Raw genomic sequence first — 13,252 nt, forward strand, 5'->3', positions numbered from 1 at the left:
GAACCTGTTCGACCCTCGCTTGTCCGATAACGTCTCACAAGTAAATAAAGTGACACGCACACATATTTATGCCTTTTAACGTCGAAGTGGTAGACAGTGACACAACTAGTGCAACCACTTACGGCCGTGTGTATTCTGTCCCATGATGTGATAGAGGCGAGCCTATTGCCATATCGGGCCCAATTTTAAACTCCGGGCTGATACTGAAGTCAAAAACACAATGTCACTTTTAAGTGAAATAATATTTTATTTTTTACCTCTTTGTAATCATATTTCTCCATTTGCTTATTGTATAGGGCGTTAAACTTAACTTCCAACGAAGTAATATTATAAGAACTTATAGATTAAAATTATTAATGCATGAGTTTCCTTTGTAAAATGATGTAAGAGAAGTTAATCTTCGAAACTTCAAGATCGAAGTAGGGATCTGTCTGATAATAAAGTAATTATTCCGCAAATATTTCGGTAACTTTTGCTGAAGGTAGTTTTGAGATCAGATAAAGGTTATTCAAAAGATAAAAACAACAACCAACACTTTAGAAATTTAAGTCGTGATTATAAATTAAATGATTTAATGTAATTGTTTCACGTCTCTATTTAGTAAGATAATATTTTATTTAAGGGATAACTTTGATGCTTAAAAACTAATATAAATAACTAAGCAAATATGAAATATGATTTTATCTAACTAAGATAAACTAAGCGGACGGATTCTAAAAGTAAAATAAAACCTAGCGAAATCAAAACGAGCGTCTCCAAAGTTTCATGTTTAACAAATCGGTTTTCTCCGGGTGACACAGCGCGGGATCGAAATCCCAGTGCCTTGCCGGCATCCCGGGATTTTTTCCAATAAAACTTGCTCTGTCCCGGTCTGATTAAACTTCTGCTGCAGGCTTGTCTTGTTTCCTGCAACATAAAAACTTTTTGTTATTATTTTATGAATAATAAATTGTGTTTTGTGTTATTACGCCGAACTGGAGTTTCGGTCAAACTTAACACTTAATCGAATTAAGGTGATTCTGGTCAAAGTTTAAGGTTATTAAACTCAATAAATTAATAAAGGGATGACTCATTTTATATTTTTGGTTTTAAATTACTCAGTAATTGTATAACTTGTTAAGAGCGGAAAGTGACGTGTTTAAAAACTATGAAATTAGACAAAACCTGACTTTGAACTTATTAATTTATTTTATTTATTTACCTACACTTGGTATATGGCACCTGCCCATGGCGGACTTAATGCCTTGGGCATTATATCCCAGTCAACCTTGGGGTGGTGTAGAGAGGACGCAGGCAGACGCATAATAAAACAAAGTGAAAATCACATAATAAGAGTAATAATAAACAAATGGTTGACATAATTATAAAAACGTACCAGTTTAAAAACAACATACTCGCATATATACATAAAAAAAATTCAGTCTGAATTATTAGTATTCTAGTATAATTTGGGAATTTGTGCCTTATGCCACATCAATAGACACAAATACGCAAGACCCAGCTAGGGTCCACTAGTTGCGCATCTGTCTACCCTATAGAAAAAACCTTTGTTATAACATTCATGAGTTCAAATAGGAAGGTCTATAACCAATAGTTATGACTTCTCAAGCCCTCGATTAAAATTGTACATAGCCAGCATATTATAGCTAAATTAATTAATTAAATTACACAATAGTCACAGCATACGAACCAGAGGCAAAATTCATAAAACCTATATTGCAGTCATATTGAGATTTAACGTACCGTGATGTAATAATGGTGCAAGGAGCGCAATAAATATCGGATTTTTCGGCTTACCTTGCAGACTTGCTGACGTTTACCGGCGAAACGAAGCCATATGGCCTTAATTTTTTACATTAATATACAATACCCTAAGGAAATAATACAAATTCATTGAATATCAAGACGTCCATTGCTGGCCTGTTGCTAAATGCAATAGCTGTTCAAAGAACAGAAACGTCATCAGTATTGAAATTAAAGACCATTGCAGAGCACTATCTGTGTTTGTTTATAATATATTAGCTATTATAATGCTTTGAGCTACAAATTTATTATTGAGTATGCGTTGTTCTATTTAATTGAGACTGCTAGTGCTAGGATATATTTTGTATGCTCTCGAATAATGATCATAGTACACAAGGTGATAAAACCCGTCATGTAAGAGTGTCGCGTTCCAGGATCAACGTGTTCTGGTTCCAACAGGCCGGCATAATTGTGTCGACTAGCGAGGGATTATCATCTCTCGTCAGTCACTATTCTATTAGGACCCCACTTGGCTTACCATCAGTTGTACCGTGCAGATAGATAACTTAATCATGCTCTATGAAATACACTTGTGATATTAACCTTTGAAACTTGGTAGTATTCATTTAAGTACACAATAAGTTGTCATCTCAAGGAGTATCACTAATCAATTTATCCGAGACATTAAGATATCAACCCTCGACCTCAATTCAACCCTTCGTATTAAGAATTCACAAGCCTCGCATAATCTGATCGCGGCAGAATAAAACGATCGTGATAATGCACGAGGGCTTCCGATCAAACCGGTCCGCTTCCTGCGTACCATTGGGGAGAAACCAACGTAGGGATGGGAATTTGTTTATTATCGATGGAAACACGTTTTTAATCCTAAATATTGTGCCCTGGTCTAAGATAATAATGAATGGGTCTTTGATGTCCAAGTAGATCTCCGAATCCCACGGGATAGTCAATAAAGATTATAGACCTATTTGGATGTCTATAGTAAATCTATAGACCGGCTTGCTGGGAGCGCTGTTAAAGAAGCCGACGAGTATTTCCAACTACTTCTTATCATTTTATTGTTTTATTTTTCTTTGCAGGATAAAGACAGGTCATTGTTCCCTGAGATGCGCCGAGCTTCAGCTCTCGGTGTTATAAAATGCGTGCCACTGCTGATCCTCACTTACTGGAGTTTATAGTGGTGGGTGTGAGGGCGAGAAAGTCTCCATTAAGCCGACAAGCTACACACTTCCTATTGTGTTTCGAGCTGTTCGAGTAGTGTATTAAATTAGTATATTTAATACACTACTCGAACGTTATGTAGTGTGTAAAATTATGGCTGTTAATGTTTTACATTAACGCTAGCTATTACAAGATCCTATGTTATTTTTTATTTATTTTGCAAAAATTATAACAATGCTAAAAATTTGAAAATTTGGTATTATTAGATATTGTCATTATAAAAGAATTGTGTTATATAATATTAATATATTTGCATATCTAATGTAACATAGAACCTTCTTTTAATTTCTATTTAATCCAGAATCTACATAAATTCCTTCTGGCGAAGGTGACGGTTGACGGTATTCATATACCAAATCAATTCTAGCATTTTAGATTCCCCAAAATCACATGACAGCTTAATATTATCATTATTTCTAGAACGTTCTGTTTGGTGTTGAAAAATAATATTAATGAGTAATAGCAAATTTAGTCGAATGTAATTTATTACATCACTACGCAAGACGAACTAGTATTAACCTGTGAATTCGCCCTCATACGCGCCAACCAGACTCTTTCCTGCCTCATATTATATCACTCCCGGCTATCATATTAAAATATTTGATTAAGCGTCAAAATAATTTGCTTGATTACATTTTAGATTTATATCTAGTATATTTTTCTGCTGAAGACCTGTTCATAGTCTGAAATATGATGAGCGACAGGTTTACCTACCATATCGTAGGAAGGAATACATATAGAGAAGCTGAGTAAATTAGTTGGTCTACTGCTTACCCCTTCAGGGATTAAAGGTATAGGTTCAAGAATATTTTTAAGTAACAACATTATTATAAAACTAACAAGGCATTGATAGTGATGATCAAGCCTGTCTATAAATAGTAACACCAGGATTTTGAGAGGAAATTATGTACTCCTTCTGTATAGATCCTGTTAATGTGTTACCGAAAAAAATACTGTCATAAACTTGACAGTGGATGAAGCTACTTACAATTTAGGACGCCTAATTATTTGATTGACTGCAGAAATAATTATATTTTCGGATCATCAATTAAACTTGGTTGGGTACGAATAGGCATTTGAAATAACTTGAAAGTAATTGATAGTGCTTAAAACACTTCGAAAATAATAAATATCTTAACGTCGATTCTTCCGTAAAAATACCCATAAATAACGAGTTACATTAACTGCAAATATAACATCCAAATATTTGAGGGATTTTAAGCTCTAGCATCATCTGAACAGTCAGTTCTTCGTTGCAGCTCCTTTTTAAGACGCTAAACAAAAAACGCCGAGACTTCCGCTTATGATAAAAATATAGAAATTAACATGCAGCCAACAAAACAAAAACACTGTCGCCTCGTCGTCGGCGGCACCATTCCCACACTAGGCTCGAAAGTGGCCGGTAATTGTCATTTAATTGACACCATATTCGCACTGTAACCAGGAAGTGGATTAAGTGAAATTAACAACGATGTCAAAGTACCAATAAATAAAAAAAATGGAAAGTATAATCTGAATTAAGGTACAAATACACTACTCCATAAAATACTTTTTAAATTGTAATTTTGTGCTGCAGATAATATTGTGTTGTGGCCGAGCTGAAGCGACCACATTGGTACCACTTTCATTATTTGTTGAGTTTTTTATAGCTATTTCCGGAGTTTTGCTATGAAAATAATATAAAACTTTAAATTGCCTACAAATCAAATTTATCGAAGAAACTGGCTAGTTAACAATTTATGAAATATGCGTTCCAAGAGATCATTTTTATCACGCACTTGTGCACACTGTAATGATATTTCTCCGTTGTTTCCTCAGCGTTATGAGTTACCCTTCCTCAAACGAGGTTTAGAAAAGATTTTCATGGTAGGCAGCGGCTTGGCTGTGCCCCTGGTATTGCCGACGTCTATGGGCGATGGTAGCCACTTACCATAAGGCCGGTAGGTCGTCTGCTTTCGTAAGGATTAAGAAAAATTAATAAGTCATTGCGGCTATTTCATAGCGTGTATCGTGCAATAGTAAAAAGTTTAGAAGTCATTGCGACACCCAACAAATACTATGTAGTATTGACAATATTTATGTAGAGACTTAATGTTTATGGCCACATTGCTTTTTAAAGTGGGAAGCCGCACCTCCCTCGGGAGGCGTGGGATCATGTAAAGTAGACATTCATGTAGATATTGTTAATTAATTTCTACATTACGGGAACAGTACTATTTTCTGAATTAAGGTACCACTTGGCCTTAGGTACCCCTGACAATGTATATATGCAAAATTTCTTAATCAACAAATAAATAGATTCATTTTTACAATATTAGTTCGTATATTTGGTGAGCCTCCTTCCTCTTCCTTGCATTTAATAGCAGGGGAGGCGTGAGAATTTCTATTTTAGGCATCAGGGTAGCGTGACATAAAATAATTTGGGAACTCTTGTTCTAAAAAACACATTGAAGTTATGTTACGATACTCGATAGTTTCATCGACATTCATCATCATCATCAACAACAACATCATCATCAGCCGCAGGATGTCGACTGCTGAACATGGGCCTCCCCCAAAGATTTCCAGATTGACCTATTAGAAGCTCATCAACATTAATTTCTTCAAAATAGTTGTGAACTTATAACTGCAACGGGTGCGAAGGGATTTCCCTAAGCTCGTATTTTGATATAAACTTGTATTCGCTACTACTCGCATGGCTTCAGTTCAACATCCCCTCCCAAAATATACCTATGTACCAATAAACGTTCCGTCTAATCGGAGGGAGGGCGGATCGAGTAATTCTATGTAATTATTACAAATATTTATTGACTATTGTTGCTAGTCTAACACACTGACTACAATACAATGTAAATATTCATTGTTGAATCTTAAAATACCTATGTATGTGTAACCTAGGCAAAATAATTGTAAAAAACATAAATGATAACATAAGATCATGCCATCTCAAAGCCGTTAGTAGAGCCACAACTACACACACAACCTAGTTTATTACCACCTGTAATTGACTAGACTTTAGCTACATCGGGCAAATACAAATCCAAATCAGTATATTATTATGTTTCTTAAATCTAAATTCTCGGTTTTAATTTGCTATCCTCAGTATCAGAACCTCAGAATTCATCAAGTATTTCAACAACACGGCGAACTCTTGTACAATGAAGTTTAATTGTGATTCGACGAATCCAGCCATTTCCTAATAACGAAACCATTTCAGTATAACTTTAGGACAGATCTGTTACTTAGAATCTTGTTACAAAGTTCAACGATTTACAGGCACTCGATATAAGGACTCTACCGAGCAAAATTGTTATTGCCTTGTCTACTTCTAGAGCAGGAAGTAAGTAGTAAGATGTGTTTTTTAAATACGTGCGAGTAAAGTGATCCTTCTATAACTGAAGATAAGAAAGAGAGTTAACTGATTAGTAATTTTTAGGAAAAAGTGACTACCTAGGCCAAGTCTGGTGTAAAAACTTCAACCAGAAATATTAGTAGACAGTCGTCAGAATTACGCCTTCTCATTGTACCGACTGATTCCGGATGATATTTGCAAGAAGAACTTGAAGTTATTTGAATTTTCAAGATATGTTGTGCAATAATTTGGTGATGCAACAAGTTTGATGATGCATGGGCTCGCTAAATGTACCTTTTCCATTTTAGCATAATATAGACGTTATATTCATTTATAATTAATTTTGGCATAAGTACTTTAAGGCTCTAAAAGTATATCACTAAATATTAATGTTATCTTTTTTTCAAATCTACTTTAAACTTCTTCTGAAAATCATGAAAATATAGGTCAATTACCAAATTCTCTTAAATTGTAGTTATTGCCTCCCTAACAGTGCCGTAAAAGTGAATGCGTAAAACAATTTCCCCTGGATCGCCGCGCTTATTAAATAACCAGGGATTTAGTTAGCCCGGCCGTTCTGACGTAATATCCGGTCTGGTGTCATCGCATATTGCCAGGTTTTAGATCATACGACAGGAAATTTATGTTTTGATGCTGTTAATTTATTTACAACTTTTATGATGATAAATTTGCGCATGTAAGAGTCCGAATAAGTTGGTTTGTCAATTTCTACCAAACAGCAGTGCAGACACTGTAATATTTCGAATTAAAAGGCATTTTAGCCAGGATAATTACTGAGCATACAACTTTTAATTTCTAATCGAGTATAGCGCATGACGCGTAATGCCTTCTTCTTAGTGTGACACTTTTGAGAGTGGTCATGGTTTTTGCGATGGTAATACATGGAAAGCTGTCGGCGTCTTCAGTCTTCTCGGCGATTCGTAAGTCTGCTAATATTTCTCAATTTCTGTCGATTGGTCGAAGTGTATGCACTCTCATGGAAGACTATATTTCCGTTTTAATCAAGTCAGTCCAGCAAATAGGGGATCTGTAATTAGTTCTACTTCCCTCTATCTGTCCTTTGACTACCAGTTTTTCCTTAGTCTTCAAAATGTGACCGAAGAACTTTAAAATACGGTGTTAAACGGATGCTGGCATCGTGTTATGCCAGCACTGTAATATTCAATTTAAATCAGCGTTAAATCTCCCTTTTGTAAAGAAGGGCCTTACCACCAATCATGTCATTTTCGACTTTGGATTATATACAAAATAAACATATCCACTCATTATGACACATTTCTAATAATACTACGTTTAGATCAGGCCTCGTTTAATACTAGACTTCATACTAAACCCTAAAAGTAATTTTAATCAACAGATCTCGTTAGTGAAGCTTAGTAGCGTAGGTGGAACATTTCTTTCAGTTTGTAGTCGATGAATGAAGCCTAGTTGAGATGAAGAGAGTAACTTAACTTACAGATCTTGTAGGAAATTTTCTACTAGATTTTTTCTCTTTCTTTTTTTTAATAATATTTTGTATAAGTCGATTTACAAAGAGCAATTTGCACGCTTGAGGATGCGCGATAATAGGTGTTATTACCTCTAGAGATTGATATGTAAAAAAATCTTCCCTTACCTGAACCATATTTCTTTTGCCATAATTTAACGTCAAGACGTACAAGAACTTTTTTTAAACTTAAGTTATTAGAAACTACAAAATAATGCAAGGTAGTCCATTAAAACATATAAAGCATCACGCTTTTTTCCTATATAGGTGTCGGTATAATTGTAACATAGCCACATTTCGCCAACCATGTTGAAGTCACATATAATACAGGGCAGGACTATTGTCAAGGTAACCCGGTAAGGGTTGATACTAAGCACAAAAACCCTATATCACAGCCCAACCTGGCAATTGAACCCTAGACCTCAGCGTGTTAGTCTTACCACGCACGCAATACAACTACCCCACCAAACTTGTATAGAATGAATTAACTAAATACACATCATCAATAAACAAATACATGTTTCTATTATGCTATTGAATACTCTTTATTGTATCACTTAGAAACCCAGACTGAACTTATTTGTTTAAAAACATTTTATTGCGACGTGCGGCGAATCTTAGTGAACTTACTACTGAATTTTCAACTATGTATAGGTGAAGTGAGCCGGATCAGTAATGAAGCTAAAGAACTCGACGGCAAATGACTTTCGTTGCGAGTATTATTTCATTACCTTCCCTAATTCATCCCTTTCGGCGCTCTTTCATTATAAGTTTTTGCTTGTAATTTATCCTTTGTAATCGTGAGTGACGGTAGCCTTGTTTGATTCTAATTACCTGGAAATAGAGAAAGCTTATAATTAATAGGTAAAGTGGGAGTCACCAGTGAGGTGTCGAGGGTCGAAGCGGGTGGACATGACGTAAACACACTAACATTTACAAAGATTAGAATTTGTATCTAACGTGTACATGCGTGTAAATGACATCACGCCTTTTTCTCTTCTCAGGGGTAGGCAGGTTTAAATTTTTAATATTAATGTAAAACGTTCAAATTTCGCCAGCTATAGTAGGTTTCGAATAATAAGGACGATTTGCAAAATAATTAACTGTATAGTTCATACGAAAATAACAATCGCAAATTATTTACAAACACTCAATAAATCGATTGAATACATCAGAATACTTATCCTCAAGAGATGGACAAACAGACACTTTGTAAAAAACCGGCGCGACGTCTAGTCTAGTTGATATCGTAGAACGACCATGAAAATGTATTTCGTGTATATTTTTATAGATCTTCTCTAGGTTTATGTTTAAGAAATACGGACTTCATCTTCAAATATTGTAGATTAACTTTTACTTGAGAGAAGAACGGGCAAGAAATCTGCTGTTGCTCTTTTCAAATCAGTTTAAGGTATAAAACTACAGTACATGATATACAGAAAAGAGAAAAATTACAATTGTTTTTTTTTTATTCCTGTTTAGAGCAGTTCATTTATATGCTCGTAAAGTAGGTAATAAAACAAGTTTCCATTACATTAACAAGGCATACCTTTGCCAACCCCGTCAGATATACAATACTGAAAAATGGGTTAATATATGATATTCATATTCTGTATATTATAAGTATAATTTAGTTTTTATTATAAATACTTTACCGTCCCTTTTCCTTCCTTAAAAGGTGAATTTTAAGAATTTCTTTAAACATAATATAAAATCGGCGTACAAAATTTTCTGGTATTTATCGATTTTGATTTTAAACGCAATGTCTGTCAAGATAATTTTTATAATACACTATTAAACTCGTGTACCCACTTTGGTAAAAATAGAAATAACACAGTCAACATTGATGCCATATTGAAAGCCAAGTATTAAGAAGAAGTTAAATTCAAGTCTCGCAATGTCTTCAAATTCATTAAAGCGTCTTGAATCCGCTGGTCTCAGACTATCAGCTCGGGATGAAGTTTGTATCGTGTGAGAGAATCCGTCGGGCGTAGTTTACGTGCTTTAATTTAATTGGATACGTTAGATCAAGTTATGGTAACTAATCCTTTGTAGTTGATTTGTTGGAATGTGCTTGAATCCTTTGTATTATCCACGGTTGAATCATCTCATTGATTTGCTGGTGGTAGTATATATTTTGTATCCGCCCGGATGGCCATCACCGTACACAAAGTGTTAAAACTCGCCATAATGGGCCACGTGTGTCGCGTTCCGGGATCAGCCTGTGTATATCAGGCCGGCGTAATTGTGTCGACTGGCGAGGGCTATCCTCTATCGTCAGTTGACATTCTATTGGACTCTATTCCAACTAACATCAGGTGCAGGTCACTTTATCGTACCACTATGAAAAACGTTAATAATAATCATTTTAAAATACAAATCTACTTACAAATTTTATGTTAGATATAATACTTCATATTTTACATATACTTAACAAATGACTTTTATTTTTGTTTGTTGTTAATAAAAATACATTATAACAGAAACAAATGCTAAATAACATCACATTTCAACCAAACCAAATATATTATCGTTAAACAAATCGCTTTATGAAAAATATATTCGCGGGACAAATCCCTTAGGATCCTATACATCACTTTGCGTTAACAATTTTAGACGCTCTAATCTCGTCTTATATACTTGAAGATATTTATACAAAACGTATATATTGAATGACTTAGTCCAGATAGAATATTTGAATTAAACACATTCTGGTCAGAAATAGACATTATTGTTCACAAACAGCCTGAACTAGCGGAATTCATATTTTATGAAAGTGGAGGAATCGAAAGAAGTATACCAGAAGAAGCAAAATACCAATCTATAGTATCTGCATGCTTCCATGGGATAGAGTGATAAATGCATATAAATAATATCAGCCCTGTATTATATAGTGTCCCACTGTTGGGCCTCGGCCGAGCCTCCTCTACTACTGAGAGGGATTAGGCCTTAGTCCACCACGCTGGCCTAGTGCGGGTTGGTAGACTTCACACACCCTCAAAAATTCCTAATAGACAATTTCTTAGGTATGCCGGTTTCCTCAAGATGTTTTCCTTCAAATGCATATACATTCTCTTTTAGCTAATTGCACTGCTATTGATCAATTCATCAAGCGAGCGAGTCCTTATCTCTGCATGCCGATGTTTATAAAAAGGAATCTACAACATTTTGCCATACCAATAAATGTTCTCGAAATTGCATAACTACCTTCTTAACTATATCTCACATGCCAAGTATAGGCGTTCGTATTTTTCCTCTTGGAACAGAACTTGGCTATCATTCGCAATTTTTCTTGTTTGTCCTTGAATTAGATATTGCACTTTCATATTTATGTACCTATAAATATTTGTGGTAATAGTAAAATCTCCGTGTTTATAGTGCTTTGAATAGTGAGGGTAACAGACGAATGGAATTTGGGACGGGTTTGTTAAGTGGAGCATAGTGCGATATCTCATCTCAGGTCTCAAAGTGATGACCACACTGGTCCATACAGTGGTTTCTATTTAAAATTGTATAAAAGAAGCATGTTTTTAAATATAGTCCTTTTCGCTTTACTGAAAATCTCGCACATGGTACTACTTAAAGCCAGTCATATTGTAAACAAAACTGGCTCCTTCTACTGCACCCAATCCCATTATAATATAGGTTAGGTGCTGTTCCAAATAGAGTGTTTGATTTGGACGTATATTGCAGTAACTATTTGGTTACATTTTTATGATCTGCCTGACTTGTATCAAACTAAACTAACTACTTGTATCAAAGGAAACTATGCCAGATAAATGTAAATTGTATTACATCTGAAAAACGAAACCAATGACATGATTCGTATTATATACGCTTCTAGACAAACTTATTACGCAAACTTTTAACCCGCTTTAGTTGCCCACGTAAGTGTTTCGCGTTCCAGGATGAGTCTATGTATACGTATATCCGGTTCCAACAGGCCGGCATAACTTTGTCGATTGCCGAGTGGTAATCATCTCTCGTCAGTCGACATTCTATAGGACCCTCCATTACTATCAGATGCATTGAGATCATTTAGCCGTGCACGTTTAAAAAAAACTGGACTTGAATAGTAGGTAAATTATACTATCCTAATTACATAAAAGCCACTTTGTTTCTCTCCAAATTTACTGGAATTAAAACCGTAATCAATACAAATGAAGAGTACAGCGCCCGCAGCCATCTGGCTACAATCCAATTATCAGAGTTTAATCAATCACCATCAAACCACAGCGAATGTTGCCTGATCCGCAGAAACAGGGCGTTTGATCGGTTTCAAAAAAATCGGGACGTGATTTCTTGTTTGAAAGATGCGCTGGATAAATTGCAGGTTTTTCTAGCAATGCCTAAATATATATTAATACATAAAGAAAAAACTTAGTGCCTCTTTTGTTTGATCAGTTTCAATAAAAATCGGGACGGGATTTCTTGTTTGACAGATGCACTGGATATAAATTGCAGGTTTTTGTAGTAATGTCTAAAAGTATATTAAGTAATAGACCTAAAGAAAAGACGTACCTCTTTTTAAGCATATTGCACACGCGCAGGAGTGTGAGATTTGGCATAATTAAAGTTCATGTAGAGGAGTGGAGAAAAATAATGTTGGTGATTATCCCATTGTGTTACAAATATATCAAATTCGACGGTTAAATTTCAGACTAGTTTTATGGAACCCATGATTGAAAGATACAGGGAATAACGATTATTTTTAAGAATGTTACAAAAAGCAAATATTAAACAGTATTCGAACACGGTGCCCAATTATTTAATTTAGAAAAACACACCATCAACAGTAAAATGAAATAAATCGCGAATATTGGATTTTCAACTACATGATTAAGAATAAACGAGATCCCAAACATAGTTTAGAACAAACTGCATCTCTAAAAATATCTGGCAATTGGCAACCCTAGTGGTAACATGAATAGTAACATTGTGCAATTACCCCAATGGTTCGATTAATAGTTTACAAGCTCCCCCATAGATTAGGGTAAAATATTTAATATTGGTCTGATGGCAGCGTAAATTTTTCTCTGAGATATCAATGACATCCTCTCAAATCAAACAATATTTCTATGGCTCCTAAGTAGACTATGGTATCAAAAATAGCTATGTATATTCACTTTTTAAAGTTTCCTTATGAAGATACTGTTTACTACCAAACCCATTTAATTCAAATGTTAATGAACTAAAAACTTCATTAAAAATCATTTACAATTTTTTTACCTACCTATGTACGTAACTAAAACTTGAAAGTGAATGTAGCAATTTTTTTAGATACGATAGTTTACTTAGGAGCCATAGATTTGTGTGAGTTTTTATCTAACTTACAGTCAACCCTTTCGAGGATAAAAGCGTCAGCTTATTAACGATAGAAACTATCTACCATTCAATAGTTTTTGTGA

The 13,252-nt window shown here is 34.8% G+C and overlaps 1 long non-coding RNA gene across 2 annotated transcripts in view; it reads right to left on the reverse strand.

Annotated features, from left to right (window-relative positions):
• Window positions 1–687: 687 nt before the first annotated feature.
• Window positions 688–13,252, reverse strand: part of LOC115445876 — a 45,080-nt gene continuing 32,515 nt past the window's right edge. The window contains exons 3-4 of one of the 2 annotated variants that reach the window (XR_005112207.1): window positions 8,576–8,678; window positions 688–906 (exon numbers count right to left, since the gene is read on the reverse strand). This is a non-coding gene — a long non-coding RNA (uncharacterized LOC115445876). Of the gene's footprint in view, window positions 907–8,364; window positions 8,679–13,252 lie in introns of those variants that run through there. The other variant, XR_005112208.1, reaches the window with a different exon arrangement.

The sequence above is a fragment of the Manduca sexta genome, chromosome 11 (assembly GCF_014839805.1).
Source record: "Manduca sexta isolate Smith_Timp_Sample1 chromosome 11, JHU_Msex_v1.0, whole genome shotgun sequence".
NCBI lineage: Eukaryota > Metazoa > Arthropoda > Insecta > Lepidoptera > Sphingidae > Manduca > Manduca sexta.